This window comes from Accipiter gentilis, chromosome Z (genome assembly GCF_929443795.1).
Source record: "Accipiter gentilis chromosome Z, bAccGen1.1, whole genome shotgun sequence".
NCBI classification, from domain to species: Eukaryota; Metazoa; Chordata; class Aves; order Accipitriformes; family Accipitridae; genus Astur; species Astur gentilis.
In genome coordinates, this window is record NC_064919.1 from 21571947 (window position 1) to 21593360 (window position 21414).

At 39.9% G+C, this 21414-nt stretch overlaps 1 long non-coding RNA gene across 1 annotated transcript; it reads left to right on the top strand.

The window, feature by feature from the left end:
• Positions 1-11260: 11260 nt before the first annotated feature.
• LOC126035966 (uncharacterized) lies at positions 11261-16402 on the top strand. Its single transcript, XR_007505074.1, has 3 exons — positions 11261-14101; positions 14752-15165; positions 16131-16402. It is a non-coding gene; the product is annotated as an uncharacterized LOC126035966 (long non-coding RNA).
• The last annotated feature ends 5012 nt before the right edge of the window (positions 16403-21414 follow it).

Below are 21414 nucleotides of genomic sequence, written 5' to 3' on the forward strand. Positions count from 1 at the left end.
CTGCATCACTTAAAAAAATTCAACTTCCTTCACCGCTCAAAATTTATGTTCAGAACACACAATCATAGTTGTAGGTTAGAAAACTGCATTTAAGATCCACATTCTAGTGAAAAGGCATAGTGGGTGGAGGGACTGCTCAAAAAAAGCCTGGTACCAGGGGACTGCAGAGCTCTATGTACTCAGTCCTACATCATGACTTGCAGCTTTTTCCCAGGCTTAAAATACATAAGGTAAACTATACCCCGTACCTGAAGAAATTGGCCAGGTTCCTTTCTTCGGGATAGCAAAGATAGCAAACAGAGGCCAGAAACAAAGGACAAATTTCCATTGTTGTTAGTGTGACCCAGTCAGTCCTGTCTCACCTATGCACTCCCAGCTGTCTGGTCCAGCTCCACACTTTATGTGATCAAATCCTTACCGAGGCGTATTCCACTCAAGCAGCCTACAAAGTGATAGCACCCCAATTATAAAAATAATGCTCTTATAGATAATAGAGTTTGTTCTGTTTAAGAATGTAAGATTTACTTCAGTCATTTTCTGTGACAGAAAATGGTCGTGTTGTTATTAATATCACATTAGATCATGTTTTCATAAACTATACAGACATTTAAAATACATTATTTTGGAAAGATGTTCCAAGTAGTGAACAAACTATGTATGTTAAGTGTGAGATAGCGATATCCTTGAGAAACACAAACTCAACTCATTTGAACCCATAAAAAACTAAGCACTGAGGTTAAACCATAAAATGTGGTGGGCAGTTTCTCACTACGGTAAACCACTAGACTATTAGGTATGCAGGCAATATGTGTTTGTTTGCTTCCGTGGATACTGAAAGTATTCTGAATTCCTCAGGACTTTAAATATTATGTTATAAAATGTTAAACCAATACCTTTGGGACAAAACCAGAATCCAACACATGCCACCTAAATTACTAAGGTTGAAAAATAAAAAATCAGGGCTCAAGCTTCTGAAGAATTTTTTTTTTTGATGGAACATATTTCCACTTCATCTATAAAAAAATTCCAGTTTAAACCCCTGTCCTTGTTTACACCTGAGAATAATGATGTACCTTATTCATTTGCTTTTGGAAAAGGTTATTTTTGTTTCAGCCAAAGCAGCTCTTTTTTTTCCTTTTTTTCTTTTTTTTTTCCTTTTCTTTCTTTTTTTCTTTTTTTCTTTTTTCTTTTCTTTTTTCTTTTTGTATTTCAGCATCTTTGAAGTTAGAAGTTACCCTGTCTTTTTAAAGGGAGTTTCCTGTTAAAGAAAACTAAGAAAATTATATGCCTCAATCCAGCAGGACAATTTATTGTTGTTTATGTCTGCAGTGGACCTAACAGCAACAGATACAGCAGCAAGATTTCTTTTTGGGAAAACCAAACAAATGCTGTCCTCCTTTTGGTAATGAACAGATAGATTTTTTCAGAGTTCACCAGAAGTTAAAGGTTCTGAAAGAGATCAAAATGCACTAAATAGGCTGCCTAAAAATAATAACAGTTGGGAAAGAAGGAACTCAGAAAGTGCATTCATGTGAAGACTGTTGTGAAAGCAATTTCTTAGAACAGATCTTTGCAATGGGTTTTCCACTTCTAAATGCTGATTGTTGGTTTTTTTAATGCAAATTTCTGTGGCATTAATTCTGGGAATTTTTCCAGTAAAACACATTCTTCCATTTAGCCCAAGAGGAAATTCTCAGCAGCAATTCTGAATTGTTTTTTATTTTAGCAAGATTGATGTGGAAACCTTTTTTTTTGGTTTTGAAAGACCCTTAGACTTATCGTGTGCAATGTGATGATATTTAACCTCAGAAACACAGCTTCTTCAAAGCCAATGATGGGGCAAATAAATATTTGCTGCCTGATTAAAAAAAAAGGAAAATACCATAGCATTCAGGAACTTGGGCCTTTCTAGCTATCAACAATATCCTGTGTGCTCATTGCCCTCTCCTGGTTTCATCTGGTAATTTTTCAGGTTTAAAGTATCCAAAAATGGGTCTCCTGAGAACATTATGCATTCCTCTGACAGTTTTTTTTTCCTTTTCCAGTCCAATATATGACTCGTGAACAGGGTTTTTCAGGTAGTACAAACGACCTCTCTCATCAGTGTACTATAAACAGGCAGTTTTTCAGACCCAGTGAACTCTATTTGCTCCTTCTGCTGTTGTGGAATTTGTCTGTGACACACACTTAGGGCAATCCAGTCAATACTTGAATTTAAAAAATGCTTTTGATAACATCCTGCCTTAAATACTTACAACAAAAGGAAGCCATTATGAGATAATAAATCATTACAGGTAGGGATCTCTCAGAGGGTAAAAGTGTATGTTTCTTCAGGAAACATATGAGACCAGGTTTTAGCAGTTTGTTCAGGGCAATGCCCCGACAAGTTCAAATATCTCCAGGGATGAAGATCCCACACGCCTTCTGGGTCCATCCAAGTGTTTCACCACCCTCATGGTAAATTATTTTTCTTAATGTTAAGTCAGAGTTTCGCATGTTCTAATTTGATGAGCTTTTCCTTAGAATAAGATCTTTCATTTCATAAAGGACAAAACGGATGAAGGTGGAGGAATGATAGACATTAAAAATCATGACTGGTGCAGAGAAGGGGAATAGGGAGAAATTTTTTTTAGTACTCAAAAATATGACTATTGCCAAGTTTACATTAAAAAAAAAAAATTTAAAAAGAGAAAAAACCCTTTTTTTTTCACCAGGATATAATTACCTTGCAGACTCACTACTGCTGGGTAATATAGAGGGCACAATGCAGGAGTTGTGAACTGAATTGAGAAAATAATGGAAGAAAGAACCCATAAGCATCTGCTCAACCCAGTATTCTGAAGGCAGCTGCCTCAAGAGAGCTGCAGCCTGCTGACTGCTCCAGGTTATGTGTGTGTTCCCAAGGTGGATCACCCCAGACACAGCCTGTTGGTATATTCCCCCACTAGCCATCCTGTGCTGGGTAATAGCAGGGGAAGCATATATTATACAGGTGGCATATGTGGTACAGGATTTTGAATTAGGAACCCTGTGGCCTGCATTTATTGTCCAGAAGAATGAGAAATTTTAAGTGCAGCTTTAATGGCATGAGTTGGGAAAGACATTGAAAAGAGAAGTAGCACTGGTTCTGACTCCACGTAAACAGTCTTATTATGTAGGAGTGTGGGATCTGATTGCCCACGTTCATAAATTTGAAGGAAATCATCTTGGATACGCATATAGACTGAAGCTTCTTACTGCTATGTATATCCTGTTGTACGTTTCAGGTGCTTGTTTTCACTTGCACTGCAAACCTATACTATCAGGTGGATATTTTATTTATATATATATTTATATATATATATATTTTGTGTGTCTATTAGGCATGCATGCAAATGTGTACATACATATAAAACATAAACAGAATTACTACATTTCATTTAGAAAGTTATTCTCTGACCTGCTGTCCTGTTTCTGTAAAATCAGAATGCTGGAGTAGTAAAAAATGAGACTGTAAAGGCCCACACCTGGGGAAAGACTCTCACAGCCAAAGAAGTGGGAGGGACAGCCAGCTAGCCAGGTGTTTTGCAAGAACACCTTCATAAAGGTCACATCAGGAGTAAGCCTGGGGATGTGACTGAGACATAGTACTGAATCATCCTAGATTTTGCTGCTTTTAATGCAAGGCCCTGTGTTTTATAGTGCAAAGTCTAATTCCTCATATGTGGCATTTTAGTTTACCAAATCCCAGTTATTTGATCTGCTAGAACAATTACATGAAGATCTACAATTATTTAAGCAAAGTTTTGGATCTCACAAATTTGTAGACTCTCACAAACATGCCGATACAGTGCTGTCCTGAAAGCCAGAATATTGGGACATTCTTGAATCTTCACTTTTCCTGTAGCTATGTTATTTATTAATCTTCTCCATTTGAAGATAATTCCATTCAGATCCCAAATTGTCCAGGAAGAATGTGGTGGTTCCAGGACCTCCCAGGCATAAGAGTACTCTTTAACTTGTGATGGGATGAGACTTAAACTGAATGTTTAGACTAAAGAATTTGTCTAAAATAACTTCATAGTACTCCCAAAATAATCTGTCTGCCAGATTTAGCAGACATACTGGTAGGTTTTAGTGGAAATGTCCACATCCTGGAATCTGGCTTTTATATAACATGGTAACACAAAAAGGAGTTAGAAGTTTCAGTTGCCCTTATGGGTAAAGAAATAAAGTGACTGTTAGTATAACAGGAAACAAACAGTAGTCACTAGGCATCATATGCTACATTGTGCTACATCATATGCTAGATCTGTAGCCAGGTTATAAAAGAGGTTACATCATGTGTCAGGTAGAGGGAGTGAATGTCTAAGGCACATCAGTGTTTTTAAGTTAAGGTGAAAGACTCCTGGAGTTTAAACTGAAAATAAAGAGGTATGCCAGAAGTGAATACACTTAGATTATTCTTTGTATATCTACAAGCTTTGTTCAGAACAGGTTCAAATCCATGAAAAACCCTATGGCTTTTAAGGGGAGATAATGCATGTAAACTGTTAGAAAAGTAAGCATCACTTCTGTCTTTCTTTTAGTAATTCTTCATGTTTTTACAGTAGTTTTTACAGTAAGGCTTAGGGTATAGTTTTAATTTCTATTAAGACAATAATGCTCCCTGGTGAAACAAACTCAAATTCATCACCCAAAGAGTTAGTGTGGTTTCACATCTATTTCCCACTTTGTTTCTACTGTGTATAAAGTTTATAAGATAAATTGGCTTTTATCTTCATCATCTTGCCATTTATTCTTTAATAAGGTAGTCCTTTGCTTCTCTCCTCTTAGCTTCGGGGGGGGTGGGTGTGGCAGGGGGAAGATCAACTAACTTGATTTTTCAAATAGTGGCACCAAATTAATATCCAAACAGAGATTTTTAATTATACTTTTAAAACATTATATTTTTCATGGCATTTTGTGTTCCAATCTCATTTCTAAGTGATATGATTTATTTAACTAAGATCAGAAAACCCACTGGAGATTGAAAAGTGGTAAATATTTTTCTTTTAGATTTTTAATGTATGTAGGAAACCATAAATATAAAGCAAATTTAAATGGAGAGCTGGAGATTAGCTAAAGCGATACAAGAGAATAGGTGAGAAGAAATATCTTAAATGTGGTCCAGAAGAAGTTAGACCATATATGGTCAGCTCTCTTTGACTCTTTGAAAGCATACTGCTATAAAATACTGCACTATATGGTGATAATAACTCACTGGGTGACAGCTTTCTTTTGGGTCACTGCTACCTAACCCTGTTGTCCAGCACAAAGGGAGGAAGTGCTGTGTTGCTCCAGGTATAGTATGTTACATGAGATGAGGGTAGAATTTGGGTTTAGATAACTTGCAGCCATTATATATCTAGAAGTGTTCATGAAAGAAAGGATGTTAGCCTTGGCATAAAAGCTAAGTGGTAATATGAGTAACAATTACACCCATATAAATTCCCCTTTATACTTGCATCATACTGATTGACACAAAAACTACTTATAATTTATTTTCTTGTCAAAACAACATATTTATCAGGTATAAGTGAACAAACAGAATTTTGCAAGGCTGATATGCTACCTGTATTTATAATTCACATATTCTTCACCTATATAAATAAATTCAAATCAATAACTTAGTAGAATAGTGTTTTTAATTGTCAGACAATTACAACCTGAAAAGTCCCCAGCCCAAATTAAATTCAAGAATTTTTATATAGTCAAAACCAGACACAACTCTATATAAAGCTTTAATTATACATGCAAATGGTACTTAGATTTTTTTGGCACTTCTGGCAATCTGATGGCCTGTGATTTCTCATCAAGATGATTCTATGCTCCTGGCTCAGGTGTGGTCATCCCAAATAGAAATTTTCTCTGAACAGTTTGTCTGCTTCGGGGCATAAGGTATTGCGTATTCTGTTTTTTTTCCTTCAGTTCTTCTTTCTCTGGCTACTCTTCTGATTAACTCACTCCAAATGTGCATTGCTGTTTATCATCCTATAAAACCCACTTTGTCCCAACTAAATGGACACGATTTTTTCATCATTTTGCACTACCCTGCTGACAATTCCATTCCCACAATTTGACAACAAAGGTCCTGCAGCTGGTAGCCCTGCCATTTCAGACTTTTAGTCAGTATGAACCGCTTCCAACATATGAACTAAAACACTAGTTGCTTTAGTTGACTTCCCAGTTTTACAGGAAAAGAACATCATTCCCAAATATTATTGCAGTTTATAGTCAAAGTAAAGATGAGATATTATTTATGAAGCAAAAGACACCTGTTTTAGCTAGATCTACAAGGACGAGATGGGGAAATGCTTCAATAAGCAATATGAAGCAAGAAATCTTGGAGCACATAGTCTTGTACTAGCATTGTTGTCATGCTTTAGCCTCATTCCAAGGCAGGATGTGATGCCATGTACGTATGGGTAAGTTTCGCTTCTTTCCTTGCATACAGAGAAAAGAGGTATAGAGACAGGAAAACCAGAAAAGTTGAAATGGTCAGTTTTCATTAAAAGTAGGTGCCCCATTATGTCTGAGGCAAGTGAATAAATCATACAGTTTCCCACAGCTGATATGGTTTCCCACAGCCTCCTCCTCAGAGAAACTGATGCGTTATGGTCCAGATAAGTGGTCTGTGCGGTGGGTGGGGAACTGGCTGACAGGTCGCCCAGAGGGTGGTGGTAAATAGGTCCTTTTCAAACTGGCAACCTGTCACAAGTGGGGTCCCCCAGGGATCAATACTGGGGCAACACTGTTTAATATCTTTGTAAGTGATCTGGATGATGGTATCAGGTGTACCCTGGTGAAGTTTGCCAATGATATGAAACTGAGTGGGGAAGTGGACACTTTGGAAGACAGGGCCACCCTGCAGGAAGACCTGGATAGGCTGGAAGAATGGGCTAACAAGAACCTTATGAAGTTCATCAAAGACAAATGTAAGGTCTTGCATCCGGGAAAACATAACCCAGGAGTGCAGCACAGACTGGGATCTACCCAGCTGGGGAGCAGGTCTGTGGAAAGGGACCTGGGGATCCTGGTGGACAACAAACTCAATAGAAGTGAACAGCATGCTGCTGCTGTGGTAAAGCAAGCCAACAGGTTGCTGGGTTGCATCAACAGGGGCATCACCAGCAGAGATAAAGAAGTCATTATCCCACTCTACTCAGCACATGTCAGGCCACAGCTGGAATACTGTGTTCAGTTTTGGTCCCCGCTATACAAAAAAGATGCAGACAAGCTGGAGAGGGTCCAGAGAAGGGCCACAAAGATGATCAAAGGACTGGGAAGCCTGCCATATGAGGAAAAGCTGAGAGAACTGGGTTTGTTCATCCTTGAGAAAAGAAGGCTTAGGGGAGACCTTATCACCATGTTCCAGTATTTAAAGGGTGGCTACAAAGAAGAGGGAGACTCCCTTTTTACAAGCAGTCACATGGAAAAGAGGAGGGGTAATGGGTATGAGCTAGTCCTGGGGAGATTCTGATTGAGGAAAATATTTCACAATGAGAACAGACAGCCATTGGAATAATCTCCCAAGGGAAGTGGTGGATTGCCCAACATTGGACACTTTTAAGATTCACCTGGACAGGGTGCTGGTCCATCTTGTCTAGACCATGCTTTTCACAAGGAAGGTTGGACCAGATGATCCTTGAGGTCCCTTCCAACCTGGTATTCTATGATTCTGCGATTCTATGATCATTCCATACAATAGACAGCAATACGGTTGCTAAGTAAAAGTACTACTTAGCAATTTAATCATTTGTATATATTTAGAAAGTGGTTTTGTTATGGTTTCAGTAAGAGTTGAAGGCACAAAAATTCCTGACTTAAGGAATTGTCATTGTATTTTAATAAAGCAATTATTTTGATTGTAAAAATTCTGGGAAAACAGACAAATAGCAACTGTACTGCTATGAAATATAAAACATTAATAGCCATATAAATTGTTTTTTCCTCCAGCAGAAGAATTTATAGCAGCATCCTCTCAATGCTTAGTCAATTCGACCCTATCCTGACCTGCAGGCACTCTCTAAAACTGAATTAAAACAGTACTTGAACTACTGCATCTCTCTTTGTGTGCCAGTAAGTACCAGGAGAGGTTTTATTTCATATGTACATTGAGTGACCCAGTACAAATCATGGGTCAGTAGGAAACTGTCAGACAAGTTTGTCTAGGGCAGCACCACTCCTGAAACATATCGGCTAAAAATACCTCTATTTCTCTTTCAAAAATATCTTTTTCTCATTTCCTCCTATCAGTAATTTTTACTCTAGTCCTGTTTTGAGAAATAGTGAAATTCTGAAAAAGCAAGAAAAAAGGAGGCTAGGAAGAATAAATATCTCTCAGAATGAAAAAGATGAGGACTGGAAATTTCTTCTTGTGAAAACGTTTGTGTGCTTCAAAAAAGCAATTAAATGTGAAAGCATTTCCCTGTTTACTTCACCATACTTCAGGGTCCAGTGCAGCCACAATGTTTGCATTGCATATATAATTTTTAATTTTCAGAAGTTTCCCAATAGCAGATTTTTCTGCTTCTTGCCCACATGATACACTGCATTTTATTGCTCATAGTTTGCGTAAAGCTCAGGCCATTAAGTGTTAAGGGGCTGTTACAGGAAGGATTACTAGTCCCAAGAGTTCAGGACTTGTTTTAAAGTCTGTAGTTTCTGTAGTTGCCTTCATAATTCCTTTCTTTAAAATACTTGTTATAGGTGTAATCTCAAACAGATGCTGATTTTTCTGTGATATGTCATAACGGATTGAATCCGATATGCTTTAGCCACCACTGTCCACAACAGATTGCTATTTTCAGCCAAGATCTGACACCGTAAATTGCCTTCCATGCCTGAAATTCTGTACAACTCCCTAATCCTTTTTTATTTTACCTCTATGTTCCTTCAGTTTTGGCACTCCAGCAGAGAAATGGAGGGATCTTTTACAGTACAGATTGACTGGGTAAGTTACAGGCAGGTGACCACTGTGTGAGCCTAGTTCAGTCTGCACCAATGCATATGTTTTCTTTTACTGTAAATGACTGCATCTGTGGCTGTTTGCATTGCCTCATAATGTCAGGAGTGTGCAAGTTCCCAAGTTACCCTTCCTCCTTCTCTTCACACTCTCCCCCTGTCCCCCTTTATCTTTCTTTATCCCTCTCTTCTTCATATACACAAGCACACACATGCATATTCATACATATCTGGCTGCCATCTTTGTGGGTACTGGTCTTTTCTATCAAGTAACTAGTGATAGGATGAGAGGAAATGGCCTCAAGTTGTGCCAGGGGAGGTTTAGATTGGATATTAGGAAAAAATTATTTACTGAAAGGGTTGTCAAGCATTGGAATGGGCTGCCCAGTGAAGTGGTGGAGTCACCATCCCTGGAGGTATTCAAAAAATGTGTAGACATGGCACTTCAGGACATGGTTTAGTGGACGTGGTGGTGTTGGGTAGCTGGTTGGACTTGATGATCTTAGAGGTCTTTTCCAAATTTAATGATTTGATTTGATTTTGATTTGATTTGTTTAGATTATTAAATTTCTGTATATACAGTATTTGTTTTCTTTTATTTATATTTCCTTTCTGTTTAATCTTCACACCTGGTTCAATCTATGAGTTTGTGTAATGTTTTCTGGAAGGTGGCAGAAGGATGTGGAGAAATTTGCTGGAAAAAAGAACATGAAGAGTATCTTTGCAAATCCGCAACACTACTAAACTGTAAGTTTTATACCACATGCCAATCTCAAATTGTTTTCACTTTGCATTACACAATGTCACCGCATACAGTAAAATAGCAAAACAGGCATTATGGCAAGCCCCTCTTTGTACAGCTAGGAAATATGATAGTGTACATTTGTACTGGGTGTCCATGGCAAGGTTTTTACAAGGGCAGGCCTCTGTGAGAAGAGACCAGGGCCTGCCCCATGCTGGCCACAGCTGTGCCCAGCCAGCTTCAATGGACCCATCACAGGACACAGCTGAGCCCCTCAGCCACACTGGTGATGCCTCTGGGAAAGTGTGTTTAAGAAAGGGCAGAAAATGCCAGAGAGAGAGAAGGAGAGAATAAAAAGAGTGAGAAACAACACAGGGAAATACCAAGGTCTAAGAAGGAGGGGGGGTGCTCCATGGCAGAGTAGATATTCCCTGCAGCCAATGGAGAACCTATGCTGGAGCGGGTTTATCCTGAAGAGCTGGTTTATCCCATGAAGAGGACACACGCTGGAGCAGAAGAACAGTGTGAGGAGGAAGGAGCAGCACAGAGGCAACTGCTGTGTACTGACTGCAACCCCCCTGTGCCGCTTAGGGTGGGATAGAGGCGTCAGGAGTGAAGGAATGAATGTGTGGGTGGAAAGGTGGGTTTATTTATTGTCTTTGCTTCTCACCATCTGCATCTATTTAACTGGCAATAAAATAAATTAATTTTCCCCAAGTCTAATCTGTTTTGCCCATGGCAGCAACTAGTAAGCAATATCCTTGTCTTTATCTTAACCCATGAACTTTCTTGACCTATTTTCTCTTCCAGTCCTGCTGCAAAGGGGTGGTGAGCAGCTGGGTGGGAGTTTGGCTGTTAGCCAAGGCTAACCCACCACAACGTATTACTGTGTTATGGTGGCATGCAGAGGTCTCAGCTGTCATTAGATGAGGAATGACCCTTGACTGTAAAGATTATATAGGAAGACCACCCAGGAGCCAGACCCAGAACTCCTGTGCTACACACTTGTGAATCAGCTACACAGTCACTAGTCTTTCTGATGGTCTAACACATGTCATTGGGGAAAAGTGAGACCTTGACATAAAGAAACAAGCAAGCTTAATTGGTACTTTATGTAATGAGTAATTACTGATTTACATTGCAGCTTTCAAAACACTGGACTCCATGGAGTTTCTGTGGTGAGACACTGCAGTCAGGATAACTCTGGCAGCAACGAGCACTCATCAGTGTGTTTAAAAAACAGTACAGGAAGGGTTCCTTTCTCTTCAATTTTCTCTAGTGAATAGCAGCACATCACAAGAAAATTTGACTCCACTGAGATCATGACAATGTAAGTGAGAGCTGGATTTGGTTTGAAAAGTATTTCAGGTCTATGCAACAAGTCAAATAAGGTCTTTCCTCTGTATTGTCAACTTACTTTCAGCTGTCTTCATGCCCTTAAAAAAAAGGGGGGTAGGAGGGTGGGGTGGAGCCTGAGCTGCTGAGACCAGTCCATAAACAGCAGCACCCTTCCCTTGCCCATACTGCCACTCATCTTGACCTCAGGAACAGGGTTTCCTTTCCTTAACATTAAATGGAGTCCAATACAGCTTTAAACAAAATCTACTCAAAGCACCAAAGGAAGAAGTATGGCTTATATTGGGTTTGTTTCCTTGGATTTTATGTTTTTAATTAAAAAAACAAAAACCCAAGGTCTATGCTTAAATCTTCATTCTAAGCTTATTCAAAGTGCATGCCCTCAATGGCTGGGGATGAAAACAGTTTTCTCTTAAGGGGCATTGGGTTGGCTGCCTGTGTTGCTACTTGTTTGGGAATAGTTGTGCACTGTTCATCGACTTTGGTAATGATCTGCATTTGATCTGCTAAAAAAGAGAACAAGCTAAAATATATTACACTGCTCATCTTTCTCTTTATGACGGGTGTATCAGCATGAACAGTATATCTTTTTGTTCAATCAGTATTTATTATTTCAGAGACATGTTGCCTTAAGGCTGCTGTGTAAGCCCATTAAACTGTGTTGCATACTAATGCCCTATTTTCATGTAAGGTTACAAGTTCATTACACCAGAATGTTTTTTATAACTTCTGCTGTGACAATAGCAGCACCTATACCGCAGTTTAAACATGTAAATGATTATTCATCTGAGTAGTGATGGATTTTGGCAAGAGGTATTGCCTTAATATTTCATAATGAAAAAAGTAAAAAATGCTTAGTGAAATATATGTAAAATCTTTTTGTTTACCCAGCTGGACAAGGCCTTTGTTAGAAATTGTTTAAAGTGGATGGATACTGATGTAATTTTGGAAAATGCATTACACAGGGAAAAATGTTTTTCTTTTATTATAAGTCAGTCTCAGGAGGGAAGGAAATACAGTAAAATTTGCCGTAAGCAGTCTCTCGGGGGAACAAGAAAAATTGGCTGCTTAATGGACACAGTCTTCTAATAAATTTGGAGAAGAATTTATTGGATTTTTTAGGGATATTCAGAGGCTGTTGGTAGACAGAGCTGTCTGATAAAGTTTGTATTTTGTGTAGGTCTCGTGTAATTTTATTAAGGAGAATGTTTGTTCATAAAAGAAGTCTCTTAATAATCAACACTTTGATTTAGTAATTGTTCCGCAACAAAAAATCTTGCATAGAGTAACGTGCTGAAATATGTGGTTTCCCATGTGATTAGTTGCTGTTTTCTAAACATGTTTGTTATTAAACCTTCAGTATACTTTCCCCTTGGGCTGTATTTCACAGTAAGGCTACTTGAAGGGACTACTAGGTGCCTGCAGGTCTCTGCTTGTACTTTGAATAGCCAAGCATTTTCCAAAACAGGAAAATGTTTTATTAAGCAATAGTGAGGTCAGGCATAAAATGACAGTGGCTTCTGACTGACTGGCTTTATGTGGCTGGGGGAAACTGGACCCTATTCTTGATGAGAAGAAGATGTGGAAGCGATAACCTATACAAAAGTTTTCCTGTGGAGTATTGCTAGGAACTACCGTGCTGCACTATGTAGGATAAATGACTGAAAGCTACTGAGTATAATCAATCTTACACTGTGGATTTTGATTTGTTAATAATATGGAATATGTTTGTAAATAAAACTCTCCGTAGTTACACTGTATATGTCAGGTTCCCTCATGATGCATGGAAGGATTAGGCTTCCAGAGGACCTGTGGTGCATCAAAGTGACTCCAGATTTCATGAATTTAGTCAGGCAGACAATTGCACAGAAGGTTACTCCTTATTAATAGCCATTTAATATTTTACTAATGGCAGCATATCACTACCATTGGCAAGTTTCAACTGAGGAATCGGTCCCTGTATTCCCTGGTCATAGCAGAGAGAAAACTTGCCCTGTCAAGATTACAGTTCAGGTGTGTGATTAGAGACAAAAGGTACAAGCGGAGAATTCTTGTCAGAGATAGTGTTCTTAAAATTAAAACCCAAGCTATCTGAGTGTGTGAGGATCTCTGCTTTTATTGAAAAATCAGGTAACTTCTGATCCTAGGACTCTGCTGAATCTGGCCTGTTGTGTTGCCGTAGGCCTGCAAAATGCTGATGTAATAGGCAGTATGAAACACTGGCTGTCTGGTTAAATTTACACCCCATGAATCTGGGACTACATTTGTACCTCCCCTTACAGGCCAGCAAGGAGTGCTTTTCCACTCAGAAGGCAAATAAGGAGAGCTCAACACTGATACTTTGCTAGGGTTAAATCCCATGATTTTTAAACCATGGAGGGAAGTCATTACATTGAGATAACAAAAATGGCACTAACGAGTATTTTCAAATGCTTGCCACCAGCAAGGAGTAGCTGCCCTTCGTAAAAACAACGAAGATGTTTTTGTGCAGCTTGTTCTATAGGGAGGTTACACCTTACACGGACTCAGCATTTAATAAATGCCATGTTTTATCTTTAGGCTTCAGACAGTTGTTGTATCTCAGAGGGTACATTAAAGGAGGGTACATGAAAGGAGGAAAAAGGCAGTCATTTAACAAGAGCTGATTGGGAATGAGAGGAGGTAGGAGATAGCAAGTGGCAGGAAGTTACAGCCTGGTGTTGCTTTAGACAGTAATACAACATGTTCTTTACATTGTTTTTGACTTCAAGCAAGTTTTCTTGTCTGTATTTCACTAATTTGTTTGCAACCATGAAGCAGTAACGTTACATATAGGAAAGCCAGACTGTGAAACAGCTTGACTTTCAGAAATCAACTGTGGAGAGATTATGAAAAGTGGATGTAATGCAAAACTGAAATAATATGAAAGAAGAACTCCTAAGAAACAATGTGAAACCTGTGGTGCCATTACCCATGGTGGCTACACTGGAGCTGCAGCAGTTTGCCACATGGAGGATACAGCCCACAACTTCTAACTTGGTAATTTCCCTTTAAGGATCAGATAAACAAAAATGTCAATGACCTTGGCAACATGACATGAGTGTCTTAGTTTCACTAGGATGAACTGTTCTTGGAAAAAATTCTCCCCTGTCTGAGTCACAACCAGGTTTTTCCTTCTGGAGTAGGAATGTGTACTGTTCTTCCCTCTTCTCCCTCCCCAGTCAGCAACACAGGCGAATTCCAGTTTGCTAGTCTGGCATTTCGATTTCTGTAGGGTCTTCTCATGTTATGCCAGCATAGAAGGTTTCACATTTTTTGTAACGTTATTTCAAAACAGAACTGCTCCAGAGCACCTTGCTGGAGTCCAGTGGCTAGGCTTTGAAAAGGATGAGGTTTTGCCTTTGCTCACAAAATGGACGAAAGTAAATTCTATTTGTTGCGTCATAACATAAGGAGAGTCCTGTAAGCAATGACTGCAGAAGTCATTATGTGTAGGCTTAAGAGTACAGTGGTAGGAGTATTCATGTGAGAAAAAAGATGATGGCTACCATGCCACTTAAATGTTGATTATATTGTGAATAATAGATGTTTTTACCTTCTGTTGAACAAAAGAAGTAAAAATGTATGTATTGTTCAGATCAAACTCCATTTAGTGACTTTGTTTCTTTCTTTCTGTCTTTTTTCCACAGGCATGTAAACTCCCCTCCAGGAAAGAAATCATGCGGGCATTTCACATACTTTTGAGGCAGTGAATGCAGATGGCACTGCTTTTTAACCAATGGTGAAGTGTCCAGAGCAGTCAGTGACATGGAGGATGCAGATCTAATGCCTCCCTCAGGTCATAGGAGCTGTGGTTTGAACATTCTGAAGCAAAGAAGAGCTCCCTGCTCATGCAGACTAGGAATTATTGAAATGGATCTGTTCTCAAGCCCTTGGCCTGAGGCTGCTTTGTTATGGAAACTGGTCATGTTCACCGCCAGGACGGAAAGTCTTTCTGTCCCAGTAGCTGTCAATGCATTTTGAGCAGAGTAGGTTAAGCGTGAATAAACAGAGGTCCTTCCTTCAAATTTGCCTGCCCCAGTGGTAGGACACTGATGTGACAGGTATGTAACATTTGTTCAAGCCTGTGCCCTGCATCAGGCTGAAAGGATTTTGGCTGGGGTTTCTGATCTCTTAGTCTGACCTTCAGTAACACCATTTTCCCCAGAACAAAGGAACCATACGCTGGCATGAGCGTATTCTGTATTACACCATTCTGAAATAGCTCTTAGCAGCAGTACACCAGCCAAAAATAATTACGGTGAATTCTCCATTATTTGACGGAAAGAAACAAGCACTTTCCCAGTAGTAGAAAAACATGGATGATGCAAGTACTGGGAGCAGCCACGGAACCAGTTCTCATAAGACTGGCCAGGCCTAGAAGTATCTTTGCACTGCACCTCCCTGACACTCCAAACTGGAGGAGGACTTACTCATTCAGACACAGCACCCAACCTGAACTGATTCTCTGAGTGCACCACATTGCAACAGAGCTAACAAGCTTTCTAGGAATCCAGAGTGCTCGGTAGCATAGTGGGAGCCAGATGATGCTTGATATGGCATGAACACAAGTGCATAAAATCTGCTGGCCTTGTACTGGCAAAGAAGAGCCCCTTGGATGCTCCTCCAGAGGGTTCCACAGTACCGGTTCCGCATGCATGGTGCGGAGACAACAGGTCTGGCTCTCCACTGAGATAATCCCAGTCCAAGCCTACGCTATATTCTGTGTAAAAACTGCCACACTACTCCTGCATTCTGCCCCAAGATAATAACTCAAGGAGTCTGGATAGGTTCTTGCAGAGCCAGCTGCACTGTCTTATCTTTTGTGGCACAGCTGATCAGCAGTACAGATCCACTACTCACAAACAGGCAAGTGAGGAATATATGGAGAAATGTGTTATGCTCATGCCACTTGGCTTCTTGATGCTTGCTGTCTTGCCAACTGCAGGGAGGATAGGGGAGTCAAACAGCGCTATGTTGTCCATGAAACCTTGATACAATGCTATTGCTCTCTTTTCACCTTTTACAGCATCCTCAAGCACCTTGAAGGCAAAGCTGCAAGAGTCTGCACTGGCAATCCATGCCCAAAGAGAAGTGGCAGAGAGAATGATGGGAGATGAGAAGGAAAAAACACATGTGAAAGGAAGATAACAGTAATCTAGCCTGAGTATATATCCAAAAGTGCCAAACCTATACACTGTCTTTAGCAGTCAAAGAACTTCCATGTTTTATTAATAGACTCAAAACTTTTCATCATGGTATTGTACTTATAGTGTAACTGATGCCAAGCCAATAAGAACATGAGCCCTATTCTCACCTCTAAATAAATATTGAAGTTGAAAATGCAAATGAGTCACAGTCTTTTTATACTTGGCAGCTACCTATTACAAGGTGGTTGTTAATATTTTTGTTCTTTGTAATATAAGCAACCTCAAGATGAAGTAATAGTAATGAGTTACAATGAGGTCTGAGCTACACTGCAAGCTTCTTTAGTTACACAAAAAAAGACCCTAAACAAATGCAGTATTTGCCATTAAAAAATTATAAAACAAACCACAGGGATATGATTTGCAAAATTTTCAGCTGGATTTCCAAACAGTGTAGAGTAAACTTTTCTAAATTATTTGACCATGCAATGTTCTTTAAAAATAACCTCACATGCCCTGTTTAATCTGTATTGACAGCATTCAAATCACAGTGCACAGTGAAGCTAAAGTGAAATGGCTGAGCAAACAATTCATTCTCAGTTCTCAGAAGACAGTAGGATTGAGCATAGTCTTGCATTTTTCATGAATATGTGTAATTTTAAAAATAGGTTTAATTTATAGACAGTATCTCACTTTTCTTTTCCGAAGCAGGTTACAAAAATTTCACTCTTCTAATGGTTCATGAAAAGTTCCTGTTTAATTCTTTAATATCCAAAAGTACTGTTCATATACAGTCAGAAGCAGAGTATAGAAGTCTGCATAGATTTAAGGATGAGAAAAACTATGAGGAGGTAGACACAGGAATGTGGTGTCCATACAGCTTGTCAAAAATTCAACAAAAGGCAACTATGAATTCCTGCCTGGAGTATCTAGATAGCTACCTGCAGCCAAGTACAGAAAAAAAGCAGAGCAAACAAACAAAATCCCAAACTGCCTGCAAAATGAAGTGAAATACTGTTCTAAATCCTTTATTTTTTGTTATTAATGTTACTGTTTGTGTCTCCCTCCTGCAGCTCTTGGCAAACACTGAACTTAAAATACTTGGAAAAACAGTTGGTTCTTCCCACCTCATCTGTGCTTTTTCTTAACCCCCTAAATCATTAAGCATTGTGGTGCTCACCGAAATCCTGTTTACTAACGCTGCTTTGTTATGTGGGTATTTTCAAGTTTTAAAGGAACTCTTTGTTCCTACACAGCAAAGTCTCCTCGTGTCATGCTGCAGCCAAGTTAGCCAAGGTGCTGATAGCCCCCTGCAGTGAAGGAACGCAAGGAGAGAGAAAAACTGGGGGAAACAGAGCACTTTTTTCAACCGCCAACATTTATTTAAATGTAATCATGAAATTTGGCTGTTCCTTGGGCCATGTGGTGTCTGCCCATTCTGCAGGGTGGGGCTGGAATTACCACTGGCATGAATTTGTTTGGCCTCTTATTTTCATAACCCTTCAGAGCCGCACAAGGGGAAAACAAGAGGCCACATAAGTACATTCGAGGGCTAAATGTTTGTCTGGCATGCTTGCATCATGCAGGACTTGGAAGGGACGAGGAAATCCTCTGATCTTAGGGAATGTGAAGCGAGCTGCTTAGTTTAATATGCAGACAGAGGGCTGAGGAGGATACAGGAAGGGAAAATACTCATGCAGGTACTGAGACGGGTCAATATGTGGGGATCACCTTCAGAGGAGAAAATGGGTAAAAGATTAACTTCATTGTCTTCCATTATTGTGGCTTTAAATCCACTTATAGCAAGAAGATTAATGGGGGTTTTTGTACCATAAGGCTTCCCCTCCTACAGGAAAGGGATATGCCCCTTCATTGCATCTAGCTCTCTGATTTTCAGAAGCCTTTTGTGGCCACTTTTATTCCCTTACAGACCCTCTGGTTTCTCCTGTAGTATCTTGGCCCCTACCTTCCCAGAAACCTCACTGTACAGCCCTCACCTCATCCCTCTGCAGCTCCCTTCCTCGTGCTCAGCCAGATGAGTAGTGTTCCTCACTTCTCTTGATCAGGCTGTTAGGAAGAGAAGGGTGCAGCTGCTGCTTCTCAGCAGGCAGGAAAGATGACTTAAGCAGGTGATGCCAATTAGAAATGGCTCCCACGGTATGTCTTCAACTCCTCTGCTTCTCTCCAGCAGCAAAAAGTGAGTACAAAATCATGAGAAGAATGGAAGATCCTGGAGAACTTGTGGGCTGTGGTGCTATCTAGAGAGGCTGAGAGAAACCTAGAAGATGACTGAAAGGATGTAGCATAAATACTGAAGTGTTGGAAGTGTGTTTTGCATGGGTGAGTTGGGAGTTCAACAAGGTGCTTCCAGTTACAGGTTACTCACATATATTGAATAGTAAATTAGTACATGCCTGAAGAAAACAGGCATCTAGAAGAGTATCCCTGACAAAGAAGGATGGTAAGTGTAGGTGTCTGAGAACAGGAACGTATGACTGAAATAGATGACTAGCTGAGAAGGGAGAGAGAAAATGCTCAAACGGTACAGCTGGGCAATGAAGACAAAAGGGAGACCATGCTGAAAAGGGAAATAAGAGGAAAAGCAAACTGGGAGAAAAGAGGATGAAGAAGGAAGTTGGAACTGGCAGGTTTGCCACAAGAGAAGAAAACAGCATTAGGAGAGTCAAGTGTTAGGAGGATATAGAGTATAAATGGAAAGTGATAAAGAAAAAGTTAAGAGACAAAGAAAGATTACAAAATGGAAAAGGAAAGAGGACAGAAGAAAGGGAGATAGTGACCAATGTGACAGTGACAGATACTTACACTTATTATTAATAAAAAGGGACTGCTGATTTTGCAAAGTAAGCACTCTCTGCTTCTCAGATGAAGGCTCTGCTTGGCCTCTTTCAGAATATAAATCCCCGTTCTCAGGAAAGGCCTTGGCGGATGTTTTACATCTTTGGCATATGTTTACTTCGGTGCCTTGACAGACTGCACATTGGAGGCCTTCAAGTGTTTTCAGACCCATCTGAAGACTAGAGAATCTCTGACTTTTGTCCCTGCTTGGTTGAGTGCAGAGAGATTTTAGATCCCATGTCACATTTATGATATGCAGCTGTTGTCTTAGTGACATCTTGGCTTAGAAATATGGGCTAAAAACTGGTCTAAGTGCAGTTCTTGCCTTTTTTGGCCGTAATTAAATTCTGGATCTTACTTAAGGGGGATTTTTAAGGAAGAAGTGGAAATCAGTCCTTTCTGCTGGCTGTATTCCTGGCTTATTTAATTTCCAATGCAGTTAATGGATGGAAAAAGGCAAAGGATAGGGAATCACCTGTAGCTGTTCTACTTGGAGACCCATTTTGGGGGGGATACTGTGAAGAAATTGGAAGTGAGAGGCTGGTAGGTAAAAAAAAAATAAAAATAAAAATCTTTAAAATGTAACTGCAAATGGACATGGTAGGGGTTTGAGTCACTGAGGCTTAAATCCCTGTGGGGACCACTTAGGAAGAATTACTTGACTCATAGATTTTAAAGCCAGAAGGGATCAACAGATTGTTAGTTTGACCTACTGTGTAACATGGACCATAGTATTTCATCCAGCTAATTTTGGAGCTAGCCTAAAGCTTCTCTTTCCTAAAGTCAGGTGGACTTAATTTGAAGATTAGAGGGGATGAAGAATTCTATGCATCCATTAACAGTTTGTCCTCTGGTAGTTTATTCCGTGTTGGTTTAAATCTGTTTGTTTTCTATTTAACTCCACTTTATACAGCTTCAGCCTCTTTTTTGTTGTTGTTTTGTTAAGCTTTTTCTGCTGTATTGGAGGCCTTCATTACCTATTATTTTCTTAATGTGAAAGATGCTTATGAAGTGAAGGGTGTATGCTAGGTACAAAAGATATGTTAAAGAAAGGACATCCTCTGTCCAGACTGCAGTAATAGAAGTGACTGGAAGGGTGAACAGCTGTTCTCAAGAAAATTGCCTCATTCTGAAGTATACCACGTGTAGCTGGGCTCCCCTGCAGTTGATGTGTTGCTGTTCCAGTTTGCATCTAGGTATCCAGCTAGCAGGCTGGGGGCACGGGCTCATCGATGCCTCTGCAGTACGGTAGGAGGGTAGAGCAGGCTGCCCTGGAGACAAGGTGATTCCAGCTCTTGGGACAGCTTTTGGCAACAATAGCTGCCTATGTGGGATGTAATGAGAAGTGAGAGAGAGTGAAATGGCAGACTGCATGAGGCTGCAATGAGTCAGCCACTCCGAAGGGGCTGGAAGAAATGTATAGTCTGTATAGAGGAGCATTGGGCTGCCCTGAGCTGGAGGCGAGGAGTTTGGATTTCTGCAAATCCAATTCATCTGATGTTCTTGGCAGTCAGGAGAGGAAACTCGCAGCAGAGAGCTCTGGTGTGTGAGGAGTGATGACTCTCAGCCTGCCTTCTGGGAAAGCAGGCCAATAAACGTGGTTACCACGTACTGCAACAACAGTCCTGAAGAGGGAGTGTAAACTAATAGTAGTGTCCAGGGCAATATAAATTGCCTCCTTTGTGATAGAGTGAGCAGTGTATGATTAAAGGCTAAAGCACTGCACAACCATTCACAGGAAAAATTTGCATATAGATGTCTCTCATAACTAATGATTTTACCCCTTTTTGCCAAAAGAGATTTTCAATGCATTAGTTAAAGTCTTCTTCATGAAAGATTTTTTTCTGGGAAGTTCATAATCCCACAATCTTCATGCTGCAATTTATTCTTCTGTCGCTTCTTCTAAATACTGGGTTTCTTCTTCTTCTGTCCAAAGGTGAGGATCCTTTCCAGCCCCTTATTGCATTTTGGAGTTTCAAAATTCAGTCTCAGAATTTCTCTTTCTTCTGTTAATGGTACTAATTCAGGGAATCTGACATTTCTCCTACCAATCTCTGTTACTAAGAAGTATTATCAGAGGTATTGTAGGAGCATAACTGTGAGGTAATAGAGTTTGGGGGAAAAAAAGCACTAGGTATTTTCAGGTGGTCACACAGTGGAAATGTCATTAACACTGTGTAATTTGCTTGGAGTAGTCCAGCCTTGGCATGTGTGGCAGTTATTTCTCTGCGTGAAAAATTATTGTTGCTTCAGCTGCAGCCATATCCATCTCCCCGGGAAGACTTCCAGCTTCAAAGGGAAATCTGGTTG